Source organism: Capra hircus, chromosome 3, assembly GCF_001704415.2.
Source record: "Capra hircus breed San Clemente chromosome 3, ASM170441v1, whole genome shotgun sequence".
NCBI classification, from domain to species: domain Eukaryota; kingdom Metazoa; phylum Chordata; class Mammalia; order Artiodactyla; family Bovidae; genus Capra; species Capra hircus.
Window position 1 is genome coordinate 11209751 of NC_030810.1, and position 18524 is coordinate 11228274.

Consider the following 18524-nt stretch of genomic DNA (forward strand, 5'->3'; position numbering starts at 1 on the left):
TTACAGTTTCCATATATTTCTGAATAGTTAAGGTAAACATAAGGGATGTGGAGGAGGTAGAGATAAACGTCTTTGGTTTATTATGAAAGCTTATGCTTAAAGCCTTACTTCAGATGGACTTAAATTGCAAGTTGTAATATTCCTCTCGTTTTCCTGGGAAATTGGAGGGTAATATGTTGATTCTCCGGTTGATGGTGAATGCTTTGTCTTTGTTCACTATGTAGAGCTTAGCTTACCTCTTCTCTTCCTTTATTTCTCTATCAGCCTCTTTTGTCACATGTGACCTTTTTTGTCTTACTTGTCACATTTGGGCTTCTTTGTCACATTTGACCTTTTACCTTTAGCAAGCACGAATTGTTTCATCATTCAGCCAGCGAGGGGATTCTAGTGGACTTGAATGTAGTGTCATGTGGAATGTGGCACTATTTACCTCCAACAAGGATTATTGTGATGGCTAGATGGTTAGCCCAGTGCCAGAGCATATAGTAGGGATTCAATAAATTAACTTTATTGTACAGAAGATGGATTTCTTGTTAGCTGTTTGGAAAAAACTTAAACTTGAAAGAATAGTGAGACCCACCCAGAGCCCTCAGCTAATAGCATATGTGCTGAGTGTATGATGAAGTTAGTGTTTCAGGATGGTGTGGGAAGGACAACTCAATTATTCAATAAAAAGTTCTGGAACAATTGGCTAACCATTTTGAAAATTACATTATTTTGACAGAATAAATCACGTGAAAATAAGAGGTACAGATTAAATAAATCAACAAGGAGATAACATTTTTTACCCTCAGATTTCTGTCTTGATAAACAATATGATAATTATTGTTGGTGAGGATGTGGGGAAATGGACATTTCTCAAGTACTGCTGGTAGCAATGTAAGTTGCTGTAGCCTTTCAGGAGAACAGCAGAATGTATCTGTACTTTTAGGAGTATATCTTAAGGAAATAATTGGACACATCCTTAAAGATGAGGATAATCATTGCAGTGTTATTTAAGTGAAAAATTGTAAGCAACCTAAATATGCAACACCAGGGAACTGCTTATATTCTAGTATGTTTATACAGTGGAATGCTAGGTAGAACAAGAGATGTTGATTGGAGAACCATATTTGTTGACATAATACCATGTGTAGAAAAGTGCCCAGAACTGATAGTTCTGTTCTGTTCAAAAAGGTTTCCTTCTTAGTCATTGTTTGTTTTTAAGTATGTACTGAGCTTTAGAATTCTTTTGGAAAAAAGTGATCTTCGGTCTAGATCTGCACAGTCCATTTCGGTAGCCAGTACCCACGTGTGGCTAGCTAACTTTGAGTAAATTAAAATTAAATAGATAGTATGGTTTTCATAGTAGCCGTATTTCAGGTGGTCAATAGCAGCAGTGTGATTGGTGGCTGCCTTTTTGAGTAGCATAGATACGGAATATTTTCCTGATCTCAGAAATTTGGAGAGCCTTGATTTAGTTTTTTTTTTCATGTTTTTCTCAGCATTACTTCTGCATAAGATAGTTGGGGCCTCAGAGTAGTTGCAGTTCTTTCCTTTTAGATTTTACAAAGAGTTTTGGGCTTTGGCTGTCTTTTAAATGTATCACCAATTTCGTAATATTTAAACATTCTTTACTTCTTAGCCCACATGGGTTTGTTTAGAATGCAGAGAGAATACTATGTTTTAAACCTATTAAAGTTTCTGTTCTTCACTTTAAAAAAAAAAGGAGGAAATACTGATTTGGCTCTGCCGGGTGTAGTTGTGGCACGTGGGATCTTCGGTCTTCATTGTGGCATGCAGGATCTTTTAGTTTTGGCGTGTGGGGTCTAGTTCTCTGACCAGGGATGGAACCCCAGCCCCCTGCATTGGGAGCCTGGAATTTTCATCTTAAGTCACTGGACCACTAGGGAAGTCCCTTTTCTTCACTTTAAAAACAACTAATCAGCAACCGGAATTGAGATTGATTTTTTTTTTTTTTTACTTTTTAAATCTTTTTTTTTTTTTTTTTTTAGCTTTATTTATTTGGCTGCTTTGGGTCTTAGTTGCATCATGCAGGATCTTTTGTTGAGGCACACAGACTCTAGTTGTGGCTGGTGGGCTTAGTTGGACTTACTTTTGTCAAATTAATTCTGTGACCATATAATTTACCTTTTTGAAACAGGATGCTGTGGAGAGAGGGGATGCTATTAATACACTGCAACAGCAAGTGTAAACTGACTGTCTTAAGCAAACCTGGATATAAGGTCAACCTAAATATTAAGAACTTTTATATGTTGAGTTTTTTTCAAACTAAATGCTTTTTTAAACACTTTACATGTATTATCTCATTTAACCCTATACTTTATAAGGTAAGTGAAGGGTTTCTTGTTTTATAGATGACAAAGTTGAGTCATAAGAGATTAATTTAGGGAGAGAGAAGATTTGAACTTAGGTCTGACTCTAAACTTCCACTCTTGGCAGCTGCTGTATTGCTCAGAGTAAGGATCCAAGCAGAAGATTCTGCAGTAAATTAGGAGAGTCCTCACTTAGACAGTAAAGCGTCTGACTGCAGTGCCAGAGACCCGGGTTCAGTCCCTGGGTCAGGAAGATCCTCTGGAGAAGGAAATGGCATCCCACTCCAGTATTCTTGCCTGGAGAATTCCATAGAAGGAGGAACCTGAACTACAGTCTGTGGGGTCGCAGAGAGTCAGACACAACTGAGAGACTTTCACTTTCACTTCACATAAGAAAACATCCATTCTGTTTTGGTCAGGCTTATTAGATCTAGAGTTAAATATTTAAATTTATTTTTGAGAATAAATGGACATGAATCCACAGGCTGACAGGTTTTTTCATTTGCCTTGCTGCAAATAAAACGACAGAAAATGTGTTTCAGAGTAGATAATGTTTGCCTAGCTTTGTAAAAACAATTTTATTTCTGTTTTGGCCATGCCTTGTGACTTGTGGAATTATAGTTCCCCAGCCAGGTATTGAACCCGGGCCTCCGGCAGTGAGAGTGCAGAGTCCTAATCATTGGGCTGCCAAGGAATTCCTTTGCCTAGTTTTTTGTATCTTTCTATCTTTAAAAATATGCCTTCCTTCCTACCTTCTTTCGAGGGAATTACAGTATATATATTTTGACATTAATATAAAGAATACAAGAAAAATTACATAATTCAGTATCTTATGCAACTTAGCATAGTTACATACCATCATTTCTTTTATTGTAAATGGTTATTAAATGGTTGGATATGTAAAAGTGATGAAAATTCTGTCTCATGTAAGTTTAGGCACAGATGGAGTTGGTTAGTGCTGTTTTGACAGTTGAGTGAACAGTATTAGCTGAGCACTAAAAATTCTCAAATGTAATTGTTTTCAGTGCCGTTTGAGTTTAGCCATTGTATTGTTAAACTCTTGGTTCAGAAGCAGTAGATCCAAAATTTATGAAAAGAATGACGTAAAGTGTTTATTGCAAGTGCTTTGTCATGTCATTTATATCTTTTAAAAATATCGTTGAAATATCTTCTCTTTGAGAGAAGGCAGGGTTTCTTTTCTTTCCTTTTTTTTTTTTTTTTACAAAAATTATTTCTCTGGCTGTCGGGGCGTAGCTGCATGTGGGGTCTCCATTGTGGCGCTGGGGCTCTTTGTTGCAGTGCACAGGCTCAGTAGCTGTGGCTCAGGGCTTAGTTGCATCACAGCCTGCGGGATCTTAATTCCCTGACCAGGGATTGAACGTGAGTTCCCTGCATTGGAAGGCAGATTCTTAACTGCTGGACCACCAGGGAAGTTCTGAGAGAAGGCAACTTAATGCAAAAAGTATTAACATGGTTAGCCCAACGAGTGGCTTCCTGATGAAATCTGATAACCTGCTCTGGCCATTAATTTTCATACATGAGCCATGAATGTGGGTGAAAGATTAATTTTGAGGTTGTCGACTAAGGCATTGCTGTGGTTTTTAGGAGATTAAGATTTTATGTGCTGGTCAAAAGTATACGTTAGCTGTAACTTGTATTACATATATATATACACACATATGTACACGTGTGTGTGTATGTATACATATTACACAGTATATATATGTAATAGACAGTATTAGAGTAATGTGTTATTCCATCTGGAATTTCGACCTTGCTCTTCTCACCTGATCTTATCATGATAACTAACCTAGAACTTTGAAGCTTCAGACAAGAAGTAGGAGGTGCTTTCTAAGGAGATCTTTGGTTTCCTTGTTCTGTATTAAATATCACTTGCAAGGCTCTAGGGATATGGGCTTTGTTTTCGGTATTCATCTTCCTGCCATTACTTCTTTGTGTGTAGGAAAACATTGTTCACATAAAACCTTTTGGATGCATTATGTGTATGAAACTCAGCTTTACATATAGTAACTCTTGAATAATCTAGTTTCCTGTAGAAAATATTCACAACTTTTCTTGAGTATATTTCTTTTTTTTCAGCCGAGCTGCATGCAGGATCTTAGTTCTGCAACCAGGGATCGAACCTATGCTTCCTATGTTTAGGAATCTTAATCACTCAAGACTCTTAACCACTAGGCCGCCAGGTGATACAATTTATATAGCATTAAGTGTGATTTGTATTTTTTTCCTTCTCCCTGAGTAGTCCGCACCTGAAATGGACCTAATGTGGGATTAAACAAAATCCTTGGGATTTAGCCTGATCTCTGTTTTGCATTGGACAGATATTTGTGTATCAGCTTAGTTTTTTTTAAGGTGATTCTGGAAATGGAAATATCTTTAAGGATTTAATTTGTTGTTTGGTGGTGGTTATGTAAGCATGTTACTGGGGGAAAAGGAAAGAGCCTTAATGAAGTGTAAAATGTTGATTCATTGAAGCAATTTGGGAAAATAAAGTTCTCATTGTTGAGCCTGTCTGCTGTTACTTGTTCCTATCCAGCTTTCTTGTTTTTATTTTCCAAACCACCTTTTTAGAATACAACATACTCTGTGATTTGCATACATTAATTCATTTAATTCTTTGATAATTTTAGATGAGAATTGTAATTTTTAAAATTTTTTTAGATGAGAATCAGTACCATGTTCAAACCTTCACAGTAGTGGAGTCAGGATTCTAATCCATGTCGGTCACATGTTTGGAAAATTCTTACCGTTAACCGTTCTGCTTAAATTCATTGTACACTCTTTTTTTTTTAAAGGATTATTTTAGTCATTTTTTTATAGCACCACGTGGCTTGCAGGGTCTTAGGGATCGAACCTGGGACCTCTGGAGTGGAAGCTTGGGAGTCCTAACTACTGGACTGCCAGGGAATTACCCTTAATATATATTTTCATGGGCTTATTCTTCATTGTGGAGTTGTTTCTTTGATTTAACCTTAAGAACATTACGTTATAAGTCCTAGTTCAGTCTTCTAAAGTTGTTTGCAAAAATCTAAATGTGTGTAGCTAAGAAGCTGGTGGGGGTATGTGTGAATGCTTGTACTTTTCTGTCACTATTATAGAGAATTATATCAGTCTTTTTTTTCCTCTGGAGAGGGACTGAGAAAGAAAGTCTGAAGTTAGCACAACTACAGTGTTCAGCATTATACAGCATTTTTTCTTACGCTTGTAAAGTATGCAGTGTGAAGACATGCAAAAAGTACAAAGAATAATACAACTGGTATCTGTGTATTTAAGAGATCAGTTTAATAAATAAAGCTTTACATAGTTGAGTCTTCCAGGATTGTTCTCTCCTCCAGCCTCCCTTCAGACTTGGTGTTTCTGACATATATCCATTTTTTTAGATTTCTGTTAAAAATATGTGCTTTCCTAAACAAAATGTATTATTGCTGTTTTCTTTGTCATGTAAATTGTTTGATACCAGTTTATTTTTGTAACTTCTGTGTGTGGGGTTCATTCATGGTGTGTGTGTTCTTTACAATTGTATTAGTATTCATTGTATAAATGTGCGACTTTTTACTTACCTGTTTTCTTGTTTAAACTCAGCGCTGCCAGGAGTAGTCTTGTATGTATTTTCTGTTTACTTGGGAAAATTTCTCTAGGGTTTACATCTAAAACTGAAATTGCTGCTGCTGGTTCATGGGTTGTGTACATCTTCACATTATTCTCCAGAGGGATTATACCAGTTTATACGTCCAATGTATGTATTTCTGTTGCTACACATCTTAATGCTACGTGAAACTGTTAAACTTTTAAGGTTTTTTGCCATTCTTGTGGGTATGAAATATTTTAGTTCTAAGTTGTAGTCATCTGATCAGTAGAGAAAATGAGTATCTTCTCATAAGTACGTTAGCCTATAGGTTTCTTTTTTAATTGTGCATTCTCTTATCCCACTTTATTTTTAGCATTTATCATCATTTGACATACAGTATATAGTTACTTGAGGATATGTTTTACCCCACCAACCGCAAGGTGAGAGACTTTCTCCTTTTGTCAGTGTTGTATCTCTAGTGCCAAGCACAGTGCTGGCATATGGTAGGTGTTCAATAAATACTAAATTAATCTTTATTTTCTTACTTGAACAATTGAGTTTTTGCTTTTTTAAAAAATTGATTTGTAAAAGTTACTTAGAGTCTGGATTTTAATTTTTCGTTTATATGTATTGCAAATATACTCTCCTAGTACGTAGTTTTGATTTCTTAAAGCATATAGACACGTTTATCAATCTTTAACTTTATGATTTATACTTAAAATATCTTGTTTCAAATCTTCTGCCTTGAATTCATACAAATATTTTCTTACGTTTTTCTTTTAAAAGTTTTAAAGCTTTTAATTTTTAAACATTTAATGTTTATATATATTTGTCCATTTGGTGTTTGTTTTTGTAATGTGATATAGGGGTCTAATTTTATTTTTTATGTATGATTGGTTTTAATTTTTATTAATATTCTGAATCTCAAGTCCTGGCTTGTTTATGGGCTTTGTATAATGGCCTTCATACTTTGTGTAGTGGTCTTAATACCTTTTTGCCAGGCTTAAAATTTTCTTAACTTTATGCATGAGAAATTGAAAAAATATCAGTGTAATCTAAAACCAGATTTCCGGGAAATAGAAAGCAGGATTGTTAAGTCAGGGATGGCATTAGTCAAACAGCTTAATTAAATCTTTCAGAGGGAACTCTCCATTTATAGGAATCACTTTGACAGGTGACATAGTTCTCTTAGTAGGATTCGTGGTTATAATAATCTATTTTCCTGGTTAAACTTAGGAATATAGAGCTAGTTCTGGTGAACACTTACAAGTGTTCTGGAAATAAGATGCATTTTGTGAGAAATGGTCTAGGAGTGGCTTGATGGCCTTGAGATTTGGCATTTTGTGGGAAAAAGAGTCTTGCTATCCCTACAGGTGTTTGTAAATGGTGTTGGGTTAACACCAGCAAATTTGCAAAGCAGTTGTGAGTTTTATAAAGTTAGCAGAACCAGAAATATATGAGGATCTTGAGTAGATTTCCAGAATTGCTGATAAGATTATTTCTGAGTTTGCTCGAAAAGAAGTTTAATTTCGCAGTACTCTGGGAAGGAGTTTTGACCTTTGTGTCAAGTCTGGTAGCTTCTTCTGGTTTGTAATTTTAGAAAGAATAATAAGAAAGAAAGAAAATCTCTGAGGGTGAATTTACTTAGGTTCTCCAGCGGGACATGATCATACTTGAATTTGATGCCAGAATAATGTCACAGATATTTGCAGCAGATTATTTAGGCATCAGATTCGGTCTCTTGTCGCTTGTTTACAGATGAGAGGAAATGTGATCCATCTAGAAGTTGATTATCCTGGTCAGTTGTGTGCTCAGTCATGTCTGATTCTTCGCAGCCCCATGGACTGTAGCCTGCCGGGTTCCTTTGCCCGTGGAATTTTCTAGATAAAAATACTGCAGTGGGTTGCTCTTTCTTACCACAGGGGATCTTCCTGACTCAGGGACTGAACCTGCAGCTCTTGTGTCTCCTGCATTGGCAGGTGAATTCTTTGCCAGTAACACCCCATCCTGGTCTGTTGCTCTCTGCTAAATGGGTTGTTAATCAAATGAACTCTTTTGGATAAATTTTTGTAGTAAAACTAAGCAGTTGTGGAAGATACACTCTGAATGTACCATCCACTTATCCAACTCAAGAGTTATGGGGGAATTCCTTGGAGGTCCAGTGGTTAGGACTCAGTGCTTTCATTGCTGTGGCCCAGGTTCAGTCCCTGGTTAGGGAACTAAGATCTTGAAGCTGCATGGCAGGGCCAAAAAAATTAAAGTTGAATATTTGTTCATTGAAATTTCCTTTCAAATAAATCTTCAGTGGATTAGATTAATTTGTTTTTTGAAATTTATTTTTGGCTTTGCTGGGCCTTCGTTTCTGCTCGGGGGTTTTCTGTAGTTGTGTTGAGTGGGGGCTACTCGTAGCAGTGGCTTCCCTTGTGGAGCACAGCCTCTAGGGTGTTGGGGGCTCAATAGTTGTGGCATGGGCTTAGTCACCCTGCAGGATGTGGAATCTTCCTGGACCAGGCCTGTCCCCTGCATTGGCAAGCAAATTCTTAACCATTGGACCACCACAGAAGTCCAGATTTATTCTTATTTAGCATCCCTCATGGCTTCTAGTAGAGTATGTTTTAGCCAAATAATAAGACTATTTAGGAAAGACAGCTTTCATAAAACACACTGAGATTTTTTTACCCGCCCCCCAGATAATAAGTAAAGTAAGTGAGTTGCTCAGTTTCCGACTCTTTGCGACCTCATGGACTGTAGCCCCGCCCCCCCGCCCCCAACGGGCTCCTCTGTCCATGGAATTCTCCAGGCAAGAATATTGGAGTGGGTAGCCATTCCCTTCTCCAGGGGATCTTCCTGACACAGGGATTGAATCCAGGTTGCTTGCGTTGCAGGCAAATTCTTCACTGTCTGAGCCACCAGGGAAGCTCAGATAATAAGTAACTGGGAAGAAAAATAAGAAATTAGAGCAGACAGGATGAAGTTTATAGTTTAAGGTTCTTTAACACATACAGGGTAGCATGATGATGTGGAAAGAACTGGAACACACGAAGAGCCACGGGCATTTGGCTCTAGTATTGGCTCACCTTCGTGGGCAGATCTCCTTTTTTCTGGGTTTAATTTTCCTCTGTAAAGACTGGTGTTGTACTAGATAATGATCTCTACGTGTGCTTCCAGTTCTTAATGCTCTGTGACTCTAAATCTGATACACTCCTAGGTCAGATTGGAGTGGACCATGGTCTCTTAATCACAGGACTCTCGCTCTTTGATTAAGGCTAGCTATAGACTGCCTCAGGCCCACTAACTACATGGTCTGATACGCTCTCTTCTCTTAGACTCTTAAGTCACAATTGGTAACTTTTTTTTTTTTTTTTTTTACAAATAACTGTTTTAGTGATATTTAGAAATAAGTCATGAAAGTTATAAACATAGGTTGGAAGTGTTATCAGCACCAGGGTCTTGGCAGAATAATGATAATACTGAGCAGAAGGAAACTGCTCTGTTGTGTTATAAGTACATGGAAGGAAGCAAGTTTTTTATCTTTGTGCTTTCCACAGTGCCCAGTGAAGGATATTAACAATTACCTATTAAAAAAATTACTATTATTTATATGAGTCCTTGCTATATTACTATGCACTGTACTATGATTTAGATGTTTTTCTCATTTAATCACTACAGTAGCTTATGAGATAGTGTTGCCCTTATCTTATAGATCAGGAAACTGAGCCTTAAAAAAGTCAAAGTGCTTTAAACTAGTTTTTACATGACACCAGAGCCTGTGCTCTTTCTTGCCTCAGTATGTTGCCTAGCAAAGACAATATCCATTGGGTACACTCAGTGAATGTTAACTCAGTGAAGTGTACTTGTGGAATGTTTTATGTTCATTGTTTTGGATCTTTATGTTAGTATTTTAATTTAGTTTTAATTTGGTTTGTGCTGCATGGCATGCAGAGTCTTAGTTTCCCAACCAGGGATTGGACCCGTGCCATGTGAGTCCTAACCACTGGATCACCATTGAATTTCCCCGTTAGTATTTTTAGAGGTGGCAGTGGTAAAGAATCGCCTGCCAATGCAGGAGATGCAAAATGACCCAAGATGCCAGTTTGATCCCTGAGTTTTTAGAAATATCAGTATTTTTAGAACAGAGTAATAGCCAGTTGTAATAGACCAACTAAGTATCTTACTAGTAGGACATCCTTAAGGCAGGGCAACATGTGGTTGGTTGTTGTGTTCCAAAATAGAAAAATTAAACCTGAGAGGGGGACTGGAAGTTGAGGATAGAGAGGGTAGAAATTAGGAAGGAGACTTCTTTTCATTATGTACTCTTGTAGAATTTGAAATTTTTACTGTGCATGTGTTACTGAAATGAAAAAACTTGGTAAAAAGAATTAAACATTTAGTTTGCTCAGGCAAATGATTCTGCACATTTTCCCGTTTTTTAAAACTGTGTGTTTGCTGCAACCTGGATGAACCTTGGTGGCATGTTAGATGTAAAAGGACAGCGCTGTATGATGCCACTGGTATAAGATACCTAGAGTCATCAGCTTTCATAGAGACAGAGTACCGGCAGAATGGTGGTGGGTGTGCTACTTTTTAAGTGGGTGCACAGTTCGTGTTTTGCAAGATGAAAAGGTTGTGGAGATGGACACTGGTGTGGTCAGGTAACAATGTGAATGTTCTGAGTGCCACAGGTATGTTTTGTGTTATGTATATTTTACCATAGTAAAAAGCCACATCGTATAATTAATATGTACTCATTTATTTGTCATTCAACACTGGGGATACAAAAAGGAATTTAATCAAGTACTTGCCCTCAATAGTAAAATAGTCTAGTAGTAGTACATGATTAGTTTTATTATTTTTCAAGGAAATAAAGGCTGAAGTTGTAAGGAAATGGTGAAAGCTTATAAAAAGTTATGATAAAGAAATTCTGGAAAAGTAGATGTTGTTTTTCCAACAGTCTTACATGCTGGATAAGCCAGAGGATTCAGAGGAGATGTTATTACTTTGCCCTGAGGCACTTTTGCATTGCTCGAGAGCAAGATTTTAAAAACCACCTGTCTAGGTAGGAACTGTCGGGTACGCAGATGGCATGTTGATTACTCTCTGCTTTTGTAAGTTGAGAACCTGGGGCACAGAATACTGGTGTCATTTAGGGGTCATGCTCATTCAGCCTGGAATCAAGTATAGGTTTGGGTTTCTTTCCAGAGTGTTTGCGTCTTTACGAGATTTTGAAGATGTATGTGTCTTATATTCTGAGTCTGCCATAAATCCAAATTCTGAATTATCAGGAGAATGTAATTAACAACCATGTGACTACCCATACCAGCTAGTTGAAGTCTTGTCTATTAACTGTCACCTTGATATTGCCCTGATTAGTATATTATAATGAGTACTGATGGTGTGCTAGTAAGTACTAGTAACTTTATGCATATTGGTTTATTCAATTTTCATAACCCTTTATAGTAGGAGGGCTTCCCTTGTGGCTCAGCTGGTAAAGACTCCACCTGCAATGTGGGAGACCTGGGTTTGATCCCTGGGTTGGAAACATCCCCTGGAGAAGGGAACGGCTATCCACTCAGTATTCTGGCCTGGAGAAATCCATGGACTGTATAGCCCATGGGGTCGCAAAGAGTCAGACGTGACTGAGTGACCTTCACTTCACTTCACTTAGAGTAGGAACCAGCTTTATAGATAACAGAGATGGTGAGATTTAGTTAAGAAGCTTATCACAGATCTCAAAGTTACTAGTTGGTTGTGTGAAAATTAGTATCTAGGCAATCTGGTTTTAGAGCATGTGTCTTTTATTATGGGATTCCCTGGTGGGTCAGAGTTAGAGTCTGCCTGCAGTGCGGGAGACCTGAGTTCAATCCCTGGGATGGGAAGATGGAGAAGAAAATGGCAACCCACTCCAGTATGCTTGCCTGGAAAATCCCATGGACTGAGGAGCCTGGCGGGCTACGGTCCATAGGGTCACAGAGTCGGACATGACTGAGCGACTTCACTTCCTTTTCTTTTCTTTTGTTATTGGTTGCTGTTGTTGTTCAGTCGTGTCCAGCTCTTTGCCACCCCATCAACTGCAGCACGCCAGGCTCCTCTGTCCTCCAGTATTTCCTGGAATTTGCTTAAATTCATGTCCACTGAGTTTGTTGGTTAGTGCTTTGCAAATTGCTCTAGGTTGATTGATTGCTAATTTTATTTGCATTATTGTACGTTGTTAGATATAGTATTTTTAAAAGTGACATTCTACCATTTGAGACCCTGTGGTTATGAGAATTTGTTTATTAAGGGTTTATTCTTCTTTGGGCATTTGCACTAAATGACTGTTAAGACAATTAGGTAAATTGAATACAGTTTTTATAATACAGTTGTGTTAGTGAAAAGAATGGATTCTTTTGGGGGATAGCACTTCCCTTAATTGAGGTCCAAAGTTAACCCATCAAAATTGGTGGCAAATGTTCATCTGTTAATGATGAAACATGTAGTGAGAGTTTACATGTCATCTTTGACAGTTTCTTTTCACAGAGATAGGTCCTGCCAAATACTAATAAATACCAAATACTGTAATATTAACCCATGAGTATATGATTTTAATTGAGCATATTTTTTACTTGGAAAGCATTTATAGAATTCTGTTAGATTGTTTTCTTGATATTTGCTTTTTAGCCCCCCCCAATTATACTGCACATTAATCATTTCCAACTGAAGATTAAATGGAAGCATCTCAGTTGCATTTAGGTGGATTTTGAAATACAAATATTTCCTTTGCACTTGCATTAAAGAAATATACTGAAATGTAGTTTGAGCTAAGAAAATAGATCTGCTTCAGATTTGTGTGGGAATGAAGATGTTGCTTATTTTGAGTTTTGCTAGTACAGGAAGTGAAGACAGTAACATTACTTGTGGTTCAAACAAATGTTCAGTGTAATTTGCTATAGTATGTTCCTTTGAAGTGCTGTTTTGTTAATTTTCAAGTGGATTTATTAAGAAATGTTATTAAGTTTGCAGCAAAAGTTAATTTCAAAAGCCATTAACTATCCATTAATGGGGTTTAACGGTGATTCTTCAGAAAAATTGACAAAATCAGTTTTGAGCTTAAAAAATTGCAATGAATTTTACTGCTGCTAAGCCATTTAACTGCTCTTTGGTAGGGCGAGTCAGACATCATGTATTCTGACAGAAATTCATAGAACTGATGATGGTTAAGTCTGCAGAAGTGGACTGAGAGGGAATGAAAGTCGCTCTCGTCAATACTGGATCAGTAGCACATGAGAGCAGAGAAGGCAATGGCACCCCACTCCAGTACTCCTGTCTGGAAAATCCCATGGGCGGAGGAGCCTGGTGGGCTGCAGTCCATGGGGTCGCTACGAGTCGGACACAACTGAGTGACTTCACTTTCACTTTTCACTTTCATGCATTGGAGAAGGAAATGGCAACCCACTCCAGTGTTCTTGCCTGGAGAATCCCAGGGACGGGGGAGCCTGGTGGGCTGCCGTCTATGGGGTCGCACAGAGTTGGACACGACTGAGGCGACTTAGCAGCAGCAGCACATGAGAGATTTTTTTGTCGAGTACCTGCTGATGAGTGGTACAGTAAATAAACCATAAGCTTTGAATACTTTATAATCAATGTTTCTGTACATCTTAGCATATTCAAGTTCAGACTATGTTGAATTAATGTTCTCTCAACTTTTTTGAAAAGATTTTCACCAGAAGTTGTTCCACACAGACTGTTCAGTGTTTAGTCGCTTCAGACTCATCACTGACTTCACTAAACCACTGAGTAAGGATTAGTAATATCTCTTGAATCATCAAGAGCCATGAAACACCACCAAGAATCATTTGGCTTTTTTGAAAATAAATTTTTATTTTTGAACAGTTTGATTTACAGACAGTCTGGGAAAATAGTAGAGTATGTTCCCATGTATACCCCATTTAACACTTTTTTCCTGTTAACCCCTGTTGCCCCTGTTAACACCTACTAACATTAGTGTGGTACATTGGTCACAACTGATGAACCAGTACTGGTACATTCTTATTAACTGAAGTCCATACTTGAATTTTCTTAGTTTTTATCTAATGTACTTCTCCTGTTCCACATTCTCATTTAGGATAGACATGAAGTGGTCATATCTCCTTAGGCTTCTCTTGGCTGTGACAGTTTCTCACACTTTTTTTGATTTTTTGTGATCTTAACAGCTTTGAGGATTGCTGGTTAGCTATATTATAGAATGTCTCTCAGTTGGGATTTGTCTAATATTTTCCAGTAGTCATGTGTGGATGTGAGAGTTGGACCATAAAGAAAGCTGAGCCCCGAAGAGTTGATGCTTTTGAACTGTGTTGTAGGAGAAGACTCTTGAGAGTCCCTTGGACTGCGAGGAGATCAAACTAGTCAATCCTAAAGGAAATCAGTCCTGAATATTCATTGGAAGGAGTGATGCTGAAGCTGAATCTCCAATATTTTGGCCATCTGATGTGAAGAACTGACTCATCAGTAAAGACCCTGATGCTGGGAAAGATTGAGGGCAGGAGGAGAGGGGGATGACGGAGGATGAAATGGTTGGATGGCATCACTGACTCAATGGACTTGAGTTTGAGCAAGCTCCAGGAGTTGGTGATGGACAGGGAAGCCTGGTGTGCTGCAGTCTATGGAGTCATAAAGAATCACACACGACTGAGCAACTAAACTGAACTGAACCCTTTAACAGGAGCTTCCCAGGTGACACTCATGGCAAAGAACCCGCCTGCCAATGCAGGAGACAAAAGAGACGTGGGTTTGATCCTTGGTTTGGGAAGATTCCCTGGAGGAGGGCATGATAACCTACTCCAGTATTCTTGCCTGAAGAATCCCATGGACAGAGGAGCCCGGCGGGCTAGGATCCATAGAGTCACAAAGAGTCGGACACAACTGAAGTGACTTTGCACGCACACATGCACCCGCTAACAACTTTACAACTGGAATAGTTTTAACAACTAGAATACAGTGGTTATATGGAGTTCCTTTTGCTTTTTATCTTGTTTCTGTTTCCCTTCTTTCCATAATTGCTTAGGTCAGCACCTTTCCCCTCCATCTGCCCTATTTTTTAATTGACTACTTATATTGCTCCTCTTGTCCTCAACCCTTCAAACCAAAAGGCTAATAGTCTTTAAGTTCATTTTCTCTAGACACATTTCTTAGGCTGCTGCAGTGAAACATGACTTAATTAACTCACTAATTAAATGACTTTCCTCCTTATGCTAACAGATATAATACTCAGAAACTTATTTTGGTTGTATAGCCTTTATTTTTTTGGTTTTATAAAGATTTTCTGTTGTGATAAGATACTCTGTTTTAAATTAAAAATTCTTTTTCCAGCAGTTGGTTTCCTGTGAATTGGGAATATTATGTGAGTACTTAGTTTGATAATGCCAACTCTTGTATTCTTGGCACAGCTATGATGTCATTGCATACTAAACACAGTGTTGCCATCTAATTGTATTTAAAAAAGCACCCACACTCCACACTGTGTCTTAAATGGGTAACATTCAAAGTCCATTTTTCTTTTGTTTTGACATAAGTAATACATGCTGGTAATTAAATAGTAATGTGATATGACAGAATACACAGTACTTGAAATGCTTTTTAGTGACAATTATTTCACCAGAATTTGTAGCAGCACTAAGTGGTGAGACCTCTTGTTTGTAGTCACTTTTGCACCTATTCTGCTGCTGTATATTATAAAGGAATGAATGTGGCTGTGTTCCAGTAAAGCTGTTCATAGATACTGAAATTGGAATTTCATAGAATTTTCACGTCATAATATACCTTGATATTTTTCTACCGTTTAAAAAAAAAGTAGAAATTGGGGAGTTCCCTGGAGGTCCAGTAGCTAAGACTTCATGCTTTCACTGCAGTGGCCTGGAGTTCGATCCCTGGTTGAGCAACAGCATATTAAAAAGCAGAGACATTACTTTACCGACAAAGATCCGTATAGATCTAAATGACATACAGATCTAAGCTATGGTTTTTTCAGTAGTCACGTGTGGATGTGAGAGTCGGACCATAAAGAAAGCTGAGCCCTGAAGAATTAATGCTTTTGAACTGTGGTGTTGGAAAAGACTCGAGAGTCCCTTGGACAGCAAGGAGATCAGCCAGTCAATCCTAAAGGAAATCAGTCTTGAATATTCATTGGAAGGATTGATGCAGATGCTGCAACTCCAATACTTGGGCCACCTGATACGAAGAACTGACTCATCAGAAAAGACCCTGGTGCTGGGAACGATTGAAGGCAGGAGAAGGGGACGACAGAGGGTGAGGTGGTTGGATGGCATCACTGACTGAATGGACATGAGTTTGAGCAAGCTCCAGGAGTTGGGGATGGACAGGGAAGCCTGGCGTGCTGCATGCAGTCCATGGGGTCGAAAAGAGTCAGACACGACTGAGCAACTGAACTGAGCAACTAAGATCCTACAAGACGTGCTGGCAGCCAAAAAAGAAAATGTAGAAACTTTTTTAACGAATGTACAAAAACAGGTTGAGCTTTTTGACATCATTTGCTCATCTCCCAAGCATAGAAGACCCTGTATGCTTGACATGTTTGGCAGTATTTGCCTCTCTCTTCAAAACCATTCATAGTAAATTCACCAGTCTTGAATTCAGTCTTGGTGTGCCTGCTTGAAAGCAGAGAAGCTACTTGGAGCAAGACATTGCACAGTTCTCAGTAGTAAAACCCTAAAGGGTTATTTGCCTCGCTGTCATAATCTCATCAGTTTCTAGTATTTTTTTTTTTAATTGGGAAGTGGCTAAGATTAAATTTTGTCTACTTTAACTAAAATTGGCTACTTTGGGTTAACTTGAATAGAACACAGGGTCCTCTTTTGTTCACTTTTATTCAACTTGCTTTTGAAACTAGAACACATTAGTGAGAGATGGAGAGAGGAGAGAGTGTGTTAACTGGTTAGAATGTTAAAAGTAGATGTATTGGATTAGTTCTTTAATCAGTGCATTGTAAGCAGTTCCTAGTTTTGTAGGAGTCGTCAGGGATTCCCTCAAGCTGACTCATGTGAGCCCCTGTGCCCCTGCATTTAGAAGCAGGGAAAGAGGTTCCGGTTGATGTAATCTAGGATGAACTCCCAGAATGACCTGCAAGAATATATACAAAAGTGTTTTGAAAGAACGAGTTCTTGTAAGTGCTGTGGTTTTGCTGTTTATCAGCTAAGTAAATATAGACCAACATTGTCATTAATTTGCTAAATGGTCTGACTGAATAGTAATTTCTTCTGGTAACTCTTATCCTATTAGTTTTAACAGTAGGTTTTTGTTGCCGCTTTGTAATGTTAATTATCTGATAACCTTTGGTATAGGCCAAGAGTTTATTGCTTTTGTGTATTCAGTTTACTCAGCAGACACATATCAGTGTTAGGTAATAGACTTTGCAGCCCTGTGAGTATTAACAGACATAATGATATGCTTGTCTAGGGTAAAACCAAAAAACAGTACCTGACCCAGCCTCGGTGAGCTTGCTGGGGAAGGAGACCCTCCTAAGAATGAGTTTGGTTGAGAGAGTAGGAGGCTCTCGGCTGAGGGCCTGACAGGTACTGAGACTAGCTTAAGGAAACCTATTCCTTTCTTTCCTAGCTAAATAGGCAAGGCTTCAGCTATGTGCAAACCACAGGTTTCACAGAGAGCTAAGGTGGGTATCCTTGACTGAGTAAATGAAAGAAAAGGTTAATGTCAAGATTGCATCTTCAGATTATTTAGTTCTTGGGTGCCTTCCTACTCTGGGCTTCCCAGGTAGGGCTAGTGGTAAAGAACCTGCCTGCCAGTGCAGGAGACTTAAGTTCGATCCCTGGATTGGGAAGATCCCCTGGAGGAGAGCATGGCAAATCACTCTAGTATTTTTGCCTGGAGAATCCCATGGACAGACGAGCTGACAGGCTATAGTCCATAGGGTCGCAAAGATTCAGACACGACTGAAACAACTTGGCATGCTTTACAGTATTTTGAATGAATGATAAACTAGGAGTGAGGATGTTAACTACATACTGAATTTGCTGATGTTGGAACTTTGTTTTTCTGTTTGGTATAATGCTACGTTGCTTTGATACGTGACCATGTTAATGTTTAGGTCAGGAAATATTTAAACACTTGGAGTTCAGCCTATTTGAAAGTTTTTGTTTAAAGCATCTAATTCTTCTGAAGTTATTCTCCAAGTTGAATTATGGAGTTTGCAAATTCAGCCTGTGTAATGCAAACCATAGTACCTGAAATACTGCCAGTGAAAGGTATCAGATTACAAGAGGAAGGTTTTAGCTTTCCCTACTGCTGCCTTACTGTAAGGAGGCGGAGTGAATGAAAATGAGTTTAGGAGACAGACAGAGACCCTCAAGCCAGTATACTTTAAGAGAGAATCCTGTGTCCACTTGGAGTGAAGTTGAGAGCTAAAGGAGAGTTTCTGCTTATATATTCCAAGCATCTGTATTTCAAGGTGCAATCTGCGAGGTTTGGGTAGCTATTTTATCACTGCTTATTTCTTCTCATTTCAGAGTTGTATTCTGACTTGGTAATTTGGAGAAGCCAGTGGCACTGCGTCTGTTTGGGGTGTGCTGCAAGTCAAATCATTGTTCAGATAAGGTAAATGTATGATAGTA

General features: G+C 38.4%; 1 protein-coding gene across 3 annotated transcripts in view; it reads left to right on the forward strand.

Moving 5' to 3' along the window:
- THRAP3 (thyroid hormone receptor associated protein 3) overlaps positions 1–18524 on the forward strand; it is a 67786-nt gene that overhangs the window by 6471 nt on the left and 42791 nt on the right. For 2 of the 3 annotated variants that reach the window (XM_005678695.3, XM_005678698.3), the window contains exon 2: positions 18420–18507. The exons of the other annotated variant lie outside the window; for it this stretch is intronic. The gene's annotated coding sequence lies outside the window, so the exon portion shown is untranslated. The remainder of the gene's footprint in view (positions 1–18419; positions 18508–18524) is intronic. 3 annotated transcript variants of the gene reach the window in all.